Here is a 14,572-nt window from a genome sequence, read left to right as displayed (position 1 = left end):
TGCTCACATTGGCGAAGAGTGGGAATCCAACTCCGACTTTGATTCCGATGAAGAAGGAGTCGTCACCATAGCCATCCGCACCTCTACATGAACAAAGTCACTTTTTGATGACATGAGCGACGATGACACTCCCAAGTATCTCATGCCGAAAGGGCGCAAGGTAGAATTACAATCCAAGCTTATAGATAGTGATAATGATAGTGGTTGTAAAAGTATGCTTAAAGGTCTTAGCAAAAATGCCATGTCTAAAATAGAAGAGCTCATGGAAATAATAGAGAGTGAAGAGGAGATCCTCGAGAAGCAAGAGGACTTGCTCATCCTTAAAAACGAGAGAAATCTTGAACTCGAGGAGATCCTTGCTAAAGAGAAGGAGAAAGTTGAGAAATTGACCAAAGATCTTGATTTAGCTAATGCATCTATTGCTTGTCTTGAGAGTGATAATTCTACACTTCAAGAGAAACTCTCATGTTTGGATGAAACTCATAAAACTCTTGAAATGCAAATTGATATCCTCAAGAATAGGACACCCATCTCCAATGATGCAAACTTACTCTCTAGTGCTTCCACTAGTAATGGTTTGCTCTCGGTGCTACAATGTTGATATAAATACTTGTATTACTAATGTCAAATCTTTGCAAACATTACAAAAGGAAAATGAGAGCTAAATGTATTGGTTAAGTAGAGATGCATCAAAACATACATATCCAAAGATGCACTATACAAGACCATTGAGATCAAGGACAACAAGCAAAAGAGATGACTTGGCTTTGATATGCATATAAGCAAGCTAAATGAGCGTGTAGTGATCAATAGCAAGGAGTGTCTTAAGTTTGTTAAAGGAGGCAAGCAAGTTGATCACATCACTCAAGCAAAGCAAGCTAAGAGCTATGCTCCACAATCTACCTTTTATGCTTCTTATATACTTAAGAGAGGAACCACCGTGGTAAAGTGGTTGCTTTATATGTTAGTACCCGCACAAAATATAGAGTTGTGAAAACGAGTGTGTGGGTACCAAAAGTGCTTGTGACTAACATGAAAGGACCCAAACAAATTTGGATACCTAAAACAAAAGCTTAAAATTATTTTGTAGGCATACTCCTCCGGTGGATCAAGTTAGGTGCTTGATAGCGGTTGCACAAATTGTATGACTGGAAGTATGTTCTCATCATTTGAAGAAGATGGAGGACCACATGAAAATATCATTTTTGGTGATGATATAAAAGGAGAGGTAATTGGTCTAGGTAAAATTACTATTTTCAATGATCATTCTATTTCAAATATTTTGCTAGTTAAATCTCTTAGTTATAATTTGCTGTCTGTATCACAACTTTGTGAAATGGGCTATAATTACCTTTTTACTAATGAGGGTGTAACAGTCTCTAGAAGGGATGACACCTCAATAACTTTCACTGGTAGGTTGAAGGGTAAACTTTATCTTGTTAATTTTTTAACAGATGAAGTGAGGCCTAAAACTTGCTTGATTCCTAAGTCTAGCATGGGTTAGCTTTGGCATCATCGACTAGCCCATGTTGGAATGAGGAATTTGTCTAAACTTCTAAATCATATCCTAGGACTAACAAATGTTTCTTTTGAGAAAGATAAAATTTGTAGTGCTTGTCAAACGGGAAAACAAATTGGAGCTCCTCACCCCGCCAAGAATGTGACGACGACAACAAGGGCATTGGAACTTCTTCACATGAATTTATTTGGACCAATCGCCTACATAAGCATTAGTGGTAACAAATATGGTTTGGTTATTGTTGATGATTATTCTTATTTCACTTGGGTATTCCTTTCGCATGATAAGAGTGGAACACAAGCCATATTCAAGAAATTCGTGAGAAGAGCTCAAAACGAGTTTGATGTGAAGATCAAAAGGGTGAGAAGCGACAATGGAAGTGAACTCAAGAATACGCAAGTTGAAGAATTTCTTGATGAAGAAGGGATCAAGTATGAGTTCTCGGCACCCTACACCCCTCAACAAAATAGGGTTACCGAGAGGAAGAACAGGGCTCTCAGAGAGTCAGCAAGGACAATGCTTGATGAGTACAAGATCTCAAATCAATTTTGGCGGAGGTCGTCAACACCGCATGCCATACCATCAACCGTCTATACCTTCACAAGATTTTGAAGAAGACCGCCTATGAGCTTCTAACCGATAACAAGCCTAATATATCCTACTTTAGAGTCTTTGGTAGCAAATGCTTTATTCTGAATAAAAAGGTCAAAAGTTCCAAATTTTCTCCTAAAGTAGATGAAGATTTTATGCTTGGTTATGGATCAAATGCCTACGCCTAGCGTGTCTCCGGTTGTATTAAAATCGTGCATGATGTGACATTTGATTAATATAACGGCTCCTAAGTGGAGCAAGTTGATCTTAATGTTTTAGGTAATGAAAAAATTCCAAGCGAATCAATCAAGAATATGGCAATTAGTGAAATTAAGCCTCAAAAATCCCAAGAGCAACAAGTGGATCATAATGATCAAGCACAAGCATCTTCATCAATTCAAGTAGAGCCATCAACATCCACTCAAGATCAAGATCAAGTTAATGATGACTCTAACAGGTTCCTTGATAATGATGAAGTGGAAGATATTCAACCTCAATCCCATATGTCACATCCAAGAGTTCATCAAAGTATTCAAAGAGATCACCCGGTGGATAATATCCTTGGTGATATATAAAAGGGGGGTAACTATTTATTCTAGAATTGTAAATTTTTATAAATATTACTCTTTTGTTTCCTTTTTGGAACCATTGAAGGTAGAAGAAGCACTTGGTGATCCAGATTGGGTGATGGCCATGTAAGAAGAGCTCAACAACTTCAAGAGAAATGAAGTATGGTCATTAGTGGAAAGACCAAATCAAAATGTGATTGGCACCAAATGGGTCTTTCGCAACAAGCAAGATATAAACGGGATCATGACAAGAAACAAGGCAAGGTTGGTTGCTCAAGGCTTCACACAAATTGAAGGTTTGGATTTTGGTGAGACTTATGCTCTCGAAGCTAGGCTTGAGTCTATTCGAATATTACTTGCCTATGCTACTCACCATTATTTCAAGCTATATCAAATAGATGTGAAGAGTACTTTTCTAAATGGATCAATCTTCGAATTGGTGTATGTGGAGCAACCACTCGGATTTGAAGATCCCAATTATCCTCAACGTGTTTTTAAACTCCATAAGGCGCTCTACCGGCTTAGACAAGCACCTAGAGCATAGTATGAATACCTTAGAAATTTTCTTGTCAAAAAGGGCTTTGAAATAGTGAAAACTGATTCTATTCTCTTTACTAAGAATGTTGATAATGATTTATTTGTTTGCCAAATATATGTCGGTGACATAATATTTGGTTCTACTAATAAAAGCTTTTGTGAAGAATTTAGTAGGATTATGACCAAGAGATTTGAGATGTCAATGATGGGAGAGTTGAAGTTCTTCCTAGGATTTCAAATCAAACAACTTAAGGAAGGAACTTTCATATGTCAAACCAGGCATATTAAAGACATGCTCAAGAAGTTTGATATGGAGAATGCCAAACCCATCAAAACTCCTATACAAGCTAATGGACATCTTGATCTCAATGTAGATGGCAAGATCGTGGATCAAAAGGTATATCGCTCCATGATTGGTTCTTTACTTTACCTTTGTGCATCTAGACCCAATATTATGCTTAGTGTGTGCATGTGTGCAAGATTTCAAGCCACTCCAAAAGAGTGCAATTTGGTGGACGTTAAGAGGATTCTTATATATTTGGTTCATACACCTTACCTTACCTTATGGTATCCTAAAGGTTCATCCTTTGACCTTTATGGCTATTCGGATTTCGATTATGCCGGTTGCAAAGTGGATAGGAAGAGCACCTCAGGGACTTACCAATTCTTGGGTAGGTCATTGGTGTCTTGGTCTTCAAAGAAAAAAAATTCCGTAGTCCTATCCACTGCTGAAGCCGAGTATTGTCGCAGATGCTTGTTGTGCTCAACTTCTTTGGATGAGACAAACCTTGAGAGATTATGGCTACAACATGACCAAAATCTTACTTTTGTGTGACAATGAGAGTGCCATCAAAATATCCAACAATCCTGTGCAACACTCAACAACCAAGCATATAGACACCCGTCACCATTTTCTAAGAGATCACTCAACCAAAGGAGATATCGATATTCGCCATGTGAGAACCGAAAAACAACTAGCTGATATCCTCACAAAGCCACTAGATGAGCAAAGGTTTTGCGAGTTGAGAAATGAGCTAAATATCCTAGATTCTCGTAACATGGCTTGATATGTTGTATACAATTGATTGTTCTAGCTTTATAGCTTTGATAGCTAGAAGTTTACGGAAATACCCTTTTGTGTGCTATTTTCAAAATTATTTGATTCTTGATCTTTTGATCATACTTGCTACTTGTGATCATCATACTTGCTACTTGTGATCATAGTTATGTAATGTTGTTTGTTAGCTGATCACAAGTGGTAAGAAATTCTTATATGTCCAACAATCTTTCTCCTGAAATCCCTGTCAAATCTCAGCTCAAAATTCTATATTTGTCGAGTTCCAGTACCCGGAGTCTCCGGATTAATCCGGATTCTCCGGATTAATCCGGATTCTGAATGTCCTGTTGTTTCTGTTGAGTTGATAGAACCTGGAGTCTCCGGGTTCAGCCGGATACTTCGAGCTCTATCACTCGACCCGGACTATCACCCTCCAGGAAGGAGTCTCTATCTGGTTTCTAACTCCAACCCAGAGTGTCTGGGTCAAGCCGGAGTCTCCGGGTTACCCAGGCTTTTTATCCTTCCCCGGCAACTCCTCTCTTATTCTTTCTCCACAACTTCTCCTACACCTCTCTCTCTCTGTGTGGAAAGGTCCCTCCGGCGATCTCAAGCTTTTTCCAAGGATTTTGGAAGTTCCTCTTCAAATCTACTTCATCCCTAGGCCAGATTCTCTAGCTATCCCTCCGGATCATGGTGCTTTATTTGCCCTAAAAAGGCATCTCAAGAAAATTTTCACCCGATCTCTCAATACTTTGATCTAGAGTCGGATTCTTTTGGTAGATATGCTCCATATACTTCATAGAGTCATATACTTCAAGGATATTGAAATGCTTTGATTCAATCTCTCATACCCTAGGACTTTGCCCCGGAGTCGGGCTACCCGGAGGGGTTGACCCAGATACTCTGGGTTGTTCAATTTTCTGCAAATCAGCATCGTTCATCAATTCCTTGTGCAATCCTTCTAGCATCTTAATTTGTTCCCCTACTGGTATATCTCAGGACTTGTGAAGATGGGACAAGACAAGGGAAATGCCTATCAAATGAGAACAAAAGCAAAATTTGATCCGCTTGCTCAACCTCCTCCACATCAAACAAAGGGCAGCAGGAGTAGCAATGGCAGTGGCAGTGGACATGGCCGCTCTCGCACAACCATTCGGAAGGTTCCAGCTTCATCAGCAGGCATTCACATTCTTGAGGACGTTCCAACACCAAATGTACCTTGTGGGAGAACAAAGATGCAAGCTATGAGAGGAAGAGGAAGGGGTGTAGTAGAAGATAGAGGCAATGGGAAAGGTGTTGCTTCCGGGTCTTAGAGTCAATGGCAAGAATAAAGTGAGGAAGAAGAAAGCCCTATGATGAGTCCTCTGAAGCTTCACTAGCCTCTTAGACTACACACGACAAATGACATGCCCAAACAAGTTGTAAATTACATGAAGAGGGCAAGCAAAGTCAAGAAAGAAAGATATTAGGATCCGTTTCAATATGTGAAGAATGTTGCTGATCACCACTTTTGGAGTGACTTCCAAGCGGATTTCTATGAAACAGTGATTCTTACCAAGAAGAAGACAATAACTCCCATGCAATGGATTGATTGGGATTACATGCTAACAAGAATGATCCCAATTTTAATGAAGTAATCTCAGCTTATGAACACAAAGGATCAAATCCATCTTGGGTCTTAGATATGATTGGAGTGAGGAAGTGATTGCTCAGTTTTATGCAACACTCTGGTATGATCATGTGGAAAATCAATCCATATTCTGGACAATCAAAGGAGAGAAGTATGATATTTCATATCGAGCTTTTGTTCATGTGTTTGGGTTTTATATCCGTGACACACAAAAGACAAATATTCATATTGAAAATCAACTCTCTATAGAAGATATGGATTTTATGTATTCAGATCATGGAAGAGTAATTCATGGAATGGTCACCGGCATGAGGCCCTTCTACAAATGCATAAACTCATTATTTCGGCTCACTTTGGCTCCTAAGAGTGGAGATGCCACTGCAGTTCAAGGAATTTGAAGAAATTTTCTTGCTAGGATGTCAAATGAGGGAGACTCCTTTAGTGCGATAGACTTCATTTGGGAAGAAATTCATAGCGCATCACACACTCCCAGCCGAAGATGTCCCTATGCCCCTTATATCATGTACATGATTGAAAGAGTCACAAAGAAAAGTTTTTTCAAGGAAATGAAGCATGAGCCATATAGAATGAGGTTGGTGAGCAATAAATCATCTACACCTCCACATTCACCTCCTCCTTCAGCTCCTAGTGCTCAAAGGCCAGCTCCACAACGTATGTCTTCCTCCTGTGGCTCTCCATCTTTCATCAAAAAGGCTCTCAAAGAAATATTTAGGGTGTGCACTCACAATGCTATTAAGTTTAAAGAGCACAAAGATAAAAAAAATCTGAGGTTGGGGAAGATAGAAGAGAGGCAAAAGGCTATCTATGCTAATTTGAGGATTGAGCCTCCTTGCTCTCCAATTGCCTCAGAAGAAGAAGTGAGTGAGCTAGAAGTGTCCGAAAATCTATGGGTATGGTATGATGAAGCCCAAACAGCTGCAGCATGAACTTCCCATGCTCAAGATGGTGATGAGGAGACCGAAGAAGAAAATTTGCGAGGAGCCGAGGACAGTTCTCTGGACAACAATGATGGCTCTGGTGATGATGGAGATCAGGACTTCGAAGGAGACAGTGACTAGATTATCTTCGATGCTTATCTTTCTTTTTGGTGCTTGATACCAAAGGTGGAGAGAATGCACATCTTCTTATGATGCCTATCCTTTCTTGTTTATCTCTTCGAATCTTTATTATTTCAATTGGACATATAAGGCATATGTATTTATTTGTGATGAACAATGTGTGGTGTGGTAGTCGTTGGATTTATTTTGTAAGATAATATTTGTGCTAGTGTGATGTCATGAGATGTGATGTTTGTTTCTCTCTCTTTTTTTTTTGATATATCTTGTCATATGCATCATGTGCTATCATGTTCACTCATGCTTGCATCCCACAGATTCTAAGATATAGGGAGAGCTCTCACAAAATTTCTTTAAATATGTGCATTTGATCACAATTCTAATTTCAATTAATGCAGACATCTAGGGGGACCTCACCATATATCTTAAAATTCAAAACTCTTTAATTTGATTATCTCTTGTAAGCATTAATCGTGTTGTCATCAATCACCAAAAGAGGGGAGATTGAAAGTGCATCTAGGACCCCTATGTGGGTTTTGGCTAATTGATGACAAACAATTAAGGGACTAATGGTTTTGTTGAAGTTATGAACAGGTTTTAAGTTCTATTGGATAAGTTAAGAGATGTTGGCGTCCCTCAAAAAGAAAAGAGAAGTGGCGTGTAGTTACTCAATAGGCTTTAATTCATTTTATTTTGGCTAATTGATGACAAACAATTAAGGGACTAATGGTTTTGTTGAAGTTATGAACAGGTTTTAAGTTCTATTGGATAAGTTAAGAGATGTTGGCGTCCCTCAAAAAGAAAAGAGAAGTGGCGTGTAGTTACTCAATAGGCTTTAATTCATTTTATTTTGAATTTGAGTTAAGGATAGCCGTACTATCAAGAGGGATGCATGTTGATATTTCTTGAAGGTGTCTCAGTGCTCAAAATATCCTTTTAGAACCAAAACTTGAGAGACACAATCACCCACAGACACTGGAAAAAAGGTTTAGTTGTCTGAGGCCGTAGTCTCCGGACTCTGATCAGTTGGTCGGAGTCTCCGAGTGAGACTCTGGCAGAGAGTCTCGGTTTGAGTTTAAAAGCTCAACCCGGAGTCTTCGGCTTAGCTCGGATACTCTGGTGTATGGTATGAGGTCGGGACCTCCGAGTGAGACTCCGGCAGAGAGTCTCGGTGTGAGTGTGAGAGCTCAACCCGGAGTCTCCGGGTTCGCCTGGATACTGCGGAGTCCTGTTTGTGGCCAGAGTCTCCGAGTGAGACTCCACGAGAGAGTCATCAGGTAGGCCTTAAGTGCTTAACCCAGAGTCTCCGGGTTGGCCCGGATACTTCGTGTTCTGGTGTCTTCAGACCCTCCGGAGAGGCTCCGAACAGTGTTTTTGCCTGCGTTCCCATGTGTTACCCGGAATCTTTGGGTGAACCTGGATACTCTGGGTCAGTTCAAAATACATAGTAACGGCTAGTTTTTTGAAGTGGACTATAAATACCTCACCCCCTCCCCTCTTTAAAGGCTGCTGAACCAACTTGTGGAGAAACACATTCAAAGCCATTCAATAGCCCTCCTAGTCCTCTAGAGCATTAATTCTTGCAAGATTTGGAGATTAGGGTTTGGGAAGTGAGATTGAGTGCTAGAAAGCAAAAATACACTCTTGAGCACTTGAGTTCATTGCCAAACTTTCTATTCGTGTTGTTTTCTTTTGGAGCTTTGAGCTCCTCGACGGCAAGGCGTTACCCGGAGAGCACCTAAGCTTGTGGAGTGCCCCGGAAAGTTTGTATTACCCTCTTTGATTTGAGTAAGAACCCTAGCTTGATCTTTGTGGTCGCTTGGGTGAGGAAAGGGTTGAAAAACACCAGGCTCTTTGTGAGCTTCTTAATGGAGACGTAGGCACCTCTTTGTGAAGTGGCCAAACTTTGGGAACAAATCCTTGTCTCCTTTAATTTGTTGCACATTTACTTGTTTTAGTTAATCTTTGTGGATTTTCTTGATCTACTTGTTCGTGTGTATGTGACTGCAGGTTGTTGGTGATAAGGTATTTAGGCATTTTTTAGAACCTGTGGTAACTTATAGAGTCATTTAGATTTGCTCAAAAATTCACAAGTTTCAATTTCCTATATAATTCGGATTATCTGGATAAGCCCGGTGTATCTGGGTTCTGTATAACCCGGAGTCTCCGGATTGACCTGTAGTATCTAGATTTAGTAATCCGCTGCAAAGTTTTTAATTTCAGGAAACACCTATTCACCCCTCCCCCTCTAGGCAACATCTCGTACATTTCACTATGTTGGTCTGTGCATTGTGGTATGGTGCGGCTAAAGGTGACGCAACACCCTCAAGATGCTCCAAAGGCATGTGGGATGGCAAGCGGCCGTTGCACGTGCTTGCTCTCCATTGGTTGGAGTTCCATCGGTACAACGTGATGCTCCCTTGGCCATGCCCTTGGCGGAGTGTGTTTACCTGTGGCGTTCGTCACCCCTTTGGTGTGGGGATGAATATGACATAATACTCACCGCGAGTTCCACACGTCAACGGCTGGGTGAAGAAGGAATCGATTGAACAGGGCCTTATCGCCGTTATTTGGGTCAAGTTGTTGTCTTGGGCCGGTCTGCATGATTTGCTACTCTTGGCAATTTGAGAAGATGGATCGGGTCGGACCGGAGGAAAAGAAAGGAAGAAGAGAAAGAGAGATGGAGTCCAATTGCTTCGAGGTTTCAGCCTGTTGGGAGAATAGAAAATATGATTAGGTTTCTATTTTTTTATTTAAGGTTCAAACTTGAATTAAATTCAAATTCAAGCCATCGTATATAAATATTCAATTAAAATCTATAAAAACACAGAAGCTCCAAATAAACACCATATTCAAATTAGGATATTTTTAATTTAATTATAATTTCAATTTGGTCACAATTTTCTAAGTTTGAGATGAACACAACTATAGGATTTGAATTTTGAGCTAATTTCATTTATAATTTAATTATAGAGTGATCTTCTTACACTTGATCATTACATTGCAAACATGGAATGCTACAAAAACACTATTTATGAGTGAAAGATAAATGACCCTAGTGTTGGGTCAATGCGATTTTAGTGATTACTGTCAACATGGTCAATGAGACTAACATGATTTGCTAGTATATAAGGTTTATTCTCATGGAGGCTATGTGATGGACTTGGGGTTCCAAACACCTCAAAGGGATGAATATCTAGGTCAAAGAAGAGTTCCATGAAGACATAAGGACCTATTGTTTAGATAAGTGGGCATGATGTTAGAGAGCATAATTTGTGTAGATAAGTTTGTTTTTCTTTGGTCATACTATGAAAAAGGGTATGGATTTAGTAGCTTGATCAAGTTTTTTAGGCTAGTTACCTATTAGGTTATGCATACAAGGGTTATGTATCTCTTAAACCTAGAGAAGACTCAAGAAATCAAAGAACCGAAACTGGAACAAAGAAATGAATGAATTATATTTTTCCAATGAATTTAAATGTTAACAAATAGGATTGAACTCAATATTTCAGTAGAAATATGTAGAGCTCTACACAAGCTTATGATAGAGTTCAAAATCATGGAAGTCAAGGGCATAGCAATCAATCTAAGCAAACAATCATTTGATAACCTTGATTAATATTAAGATGCATTGGCCTAAGAACAATACAACTACTCACTCATGATCTGGACAACCATGCAAAGGAATTAAGTATGCAAACAACGACTTGCAGATAACACACACGAATATGATCCACAAGACAAACTCAATACATAAATAAATTTAAGGTTAAATATGCAAATATAAATACAATGTGCTTTCTAGGGACTTTGTAATACAATTGGAGACTGTCACACCCAGTTTTAAGACCAAACCAAATATAACTATAGGTATACCATTATCAAGTTACATACATATAGTGATGTCATAAGTGAAATAACAAAATAATATTCTTTATTATAATATTTAACTTATTACATCAATGACCTCAAGGGTCTAAAAGAAAAACACACACAACAGTGATAGAATCGTGATGCGCCAATGCTCCACAGGCAAGACCAAAAAGCTTGCACGCCAAGAATGCAGCATCATCCTCGGGATACTCCTCAAAATCTTCACCTTTTAAGTAGCAACATGTTGAGGGGAGAGAGCAAGCTTGAGTACATGGAATACCCAGCAAGTGTGCGAAAGTATGACATGTGAGCCAATATCAAGAATGCCTTAACTCAGGGTTTCTTTGCATAAATGCCATTTAATAGTCAAATAGTTATAAAAGTAACTTATTTACTATGTAAAAAAAATATCTAAAACCCGTGCCAAGGTTCAACCACCTTACTCCACATCTGATGTTTCATCCACCTCTAACCAAACCAAAGTTGAATCATAGCTCATGCTGTTGTGATCCACCGATGCAACCAAAATCCAATCTAAAACCACCCAACTAATCATGTGAGGGTCCATGCCGCTCATGACTGTGAGCACAGCTGATATATCAGTTTTCACTCTGTAGAGATTGTACAGTTTACCCACAAAAAGTGTCTTCCTATTTTATCGAGTATCAGTTGGCCGACAGATAACTCATACACACTTCCGAGGTGTGTGCTAGAAATCCACTGCAAATCCTTTACAAAGCCTCTCTCAACATGTATATACCCGTTGAGGTTTCACCGTCGTGGGAGTACACCCTCCACTCTGAAAGCCCCTATTACGCCTTATGAATCCTAGGAAGTACACATTTCTATTCCCCGTACCACCAAATGATCTACATCATACTATGAGTATAGCAAATTACTCGTCTAGACCCATCCTATACAAGGCTTGTGGTTGTATTGTTTTCATGGGTGGTCACTTCATGAACCAGTCCTTAATATGGTTTGGAAAAGACCACCACCAACCAATCAAAAGGGTAATCACCATTATCCATAAAAGCCCACAATGCTTGGAACATATCCACATGCCTACTATCATGTCAACACCTGCCCAGACCCTAAGTTCCATGTAGCTAAGCACTTTATGTAACACCTTAGACTACAAAACTTGGGATGCCACTAAGCTACACAACCTATAGCTTGTCATAGAAAAAAACAACACATCTTCTCTATAAATTTAAGTATCGTGGAAGTAATAATATAGATAAACAAGATCTGCAGAATATCACATTAGCAGATAAAATCATCCTGACATGAACCAAGAGAAAAATATTAAGTTTAACATCACCACTACTCTTTAAACTTCCAACAAACAACCCTAAGGACTAGACTTTGTTTATTATTACAGCACAAGATAAAAAGTGTAGACATGAAGTGCAAAACATGCTGCTACATCCTTATCCCTTCATGACATGCATTGAGTACCTGAAAAGAGTAATGCAAGGGTGAGATTGAAAATCTCAGCAAGCAAACTTGTTTTGACAAGCTATTTAAATCACAAGTTGATTAAGCATCGATTTAATATATAACTTCTCAAGACATAAGACATGTTAGGATAGTATCAACAATATTAAAGAATAACCTCAAATAAAGGTCACAACCACAAGTATAATTTTATATCCACAATAACATATAAATGTTATTAACTTCCATGAATGCATGTGAATGCAATGATATATCTTCTTTTACATCGCACCCCTCCTCGTGCAACGTACGATGCGTACCGGTACTATCATGATTTTTATGACATAACTTCCAATGCATATGCAAATGCAAGTGCACAAGGTAGCAATATGCTGCAATTGTACTAAGGTGTATCACCAATAATAGCTCAACTTCATTCTCAAGTCGAACAGCAACATAGTTCAACAAGAATTGTAGCAATATAAAGATAGACATAAGGCAATGATTAACCATGATTAAAGGTAAAGAACAGCATAGAATTCAGATCATAGTCAAATTTTTCATGGTTTTGAAATAAAAGTGTAAGTGGTGAAAATAGGAAGTCAAAACAGTAGCAACACCATAGCTACGTTTACTTGCCTTCAACCGACGATAACGGCGAACTTCAAGTATGAGACGAAGCACCACCACCTAAACACAATTATAACTCAGTACAAACACTCCTCATAACATGCAAACACATAAAACAAAGCGCTTCTACGCCCAAAACCCTCAATTAAGCAATACCGACCCAAAAACAGCACACACGCATTAGATTGACAGGAGCAGCGGTACTTCTCTTTTTCTTATCTATTTTCTACCACAGATATGATAAAAAATAAATACATTTTAGGAAACTAAAGAACAAGGCCTACAACTTTTGTTGTGACGACATAATTTTCCCATGCCTCTAAGGTTTCCTAAATGACATATCAAATCAGCTCTAGAAAACTGTTGTCAATTTCAAACATTAGCCACTAAATACTGTTTATTTCCATAAATACTCAACGAGAGAATCTAAAATTTTGTGGACAAGTAGATCATAACACAAGCTTAAACTTTTATATAATTTGTATCTACATAAAACGTCATTAGCATGGCATAAACAAGCTCTGAACTGTTCTGAACTTTCTGATGATAACATGACAGACAGGCAACTTCAGATAGCAAAATCTCCTAAACCGTGTGGGTAAAAAATCTGAAATTCACACAGAAGCTAGATTTCACAGTTAGCTACAACTTTCTAGTTGATCACTTCTGCAGGAAAAATCATCTAAGACCCCAAAACAATGATTTCGTCCACACCGTGCACCCAGAAAAATTTCTGCAGCTAACCTAAACCATTAACAACAGACTTCCAGGGAGATTGAGCCCTAACCACAGGATTAAAAATGACCTTTTAAACCCCAAAAGAAAACAGCAGCCAAGATTGGCCAATACCTATGCGAGAATCACGAATTCGTTCCTCTTCCCTACGTGCCTCTCCCTGCCATGAAGCCTGCCCTTGCCATCACCAAGCTGCATCAAAAACATGGTGCCACCACCATAAATAGGGAGGAGAAGCTCATCCTTGGGGAAACAAGAGAGCAGCTCCTACCTTGGATTGGAGAGGGGCTCCAGCAGCAAAGGGGGTGCCGCCACACCAGGGAAGTTGAGGGGTAGCAGCAGCAAGGGGGCACTGCCACACCAGGGAAGGAGAAGGGGTTGCAACAGCAAGAGGGCGTTGCCACACCAGGGAAGGAGAAGGGCTGCAGCAGCAAGATAGAATAGGATTGGCTAGGGTTTGGCTAGGTGGAGGGGGGAGAAAGAAGGGGAAAGGGGTGCATGGGCCTTTGGGGAGGGGCTGGGTTAACCGGCCCAAGTCCAGGTTGGCTCAGCTCACTCCCAGATTAATGTTTCTTCTGTTTTTTTTAAAATAAATTTACTGCTGCTATTCTGCTTCAATTCCTTCTCTTTTCTTTTCCGGTGAGAAAGATTCAACACCGAAAACCGAAAACGACAACTTCCAACTTTTCCAAAAATTTTAGGGCATTACACTTTACCAAAGTTATCTTCATGTTCCATATGCCATTAGTCAAAGTTATTATTGCCTACACTACCCATGAGGAAGCACGACTAACCATATTCTACCATAACAGGAAAACAACACTACGACTACAAGGAATATTGTGGAAAATGCTAGTAAACCCTATCAATAGGTCAACTATACATATTTGACAAACATGCAATTTAGAAAACAAA

The 14,572-nt window shown here is 39.3% G+C and overlaps 1 long non-coding RNA gene across 1 annotated transcript; it reads right to left on the bottom strand.

Moving 5' to 3' along the window:
- Nucleotides 1-12,326: 12,326 nt before the first annotated feature.
- LOC133929712 (uncharacterized) lies at nucleotides 12,327-14,123 on the bottom strand. Its single transcript, XR_009911635.1, has 3 exons — nucleotides 13,929-14,123; nucleotides 13,772-13,849; nucleotides 12,327-12,982 (listed from the first exon to the last, which is right to left on the bottom strand). It is a non-coding gene; the product is annotated as an uncharacterized LOC133929712 (long non-coding RNA).
- Between the last annotated feature and the right edge of the window lie 449 nt (nucleotides 14,124-14,572).

This window comes from Phragmites australis, chromosome 9 (genome assembly GCF_958298935.1).
Source record: "Phragmites australis chromosome 9, lpPhrAust1.1, whole genome shotgun sequence".
Taxonomy (NCBI): domain Eukaryota; kingdom Viridiplantae; phylum Streptophyta; class Magnoliopsida; order Poales; family Poaceae; genus Phragmites; species Phragmites australis.
The sequence above is the reverse complement of the archived record's forward strand: the minus strand, read 5'-3'. Positions and strand labels throughout refer to the sequence as shown.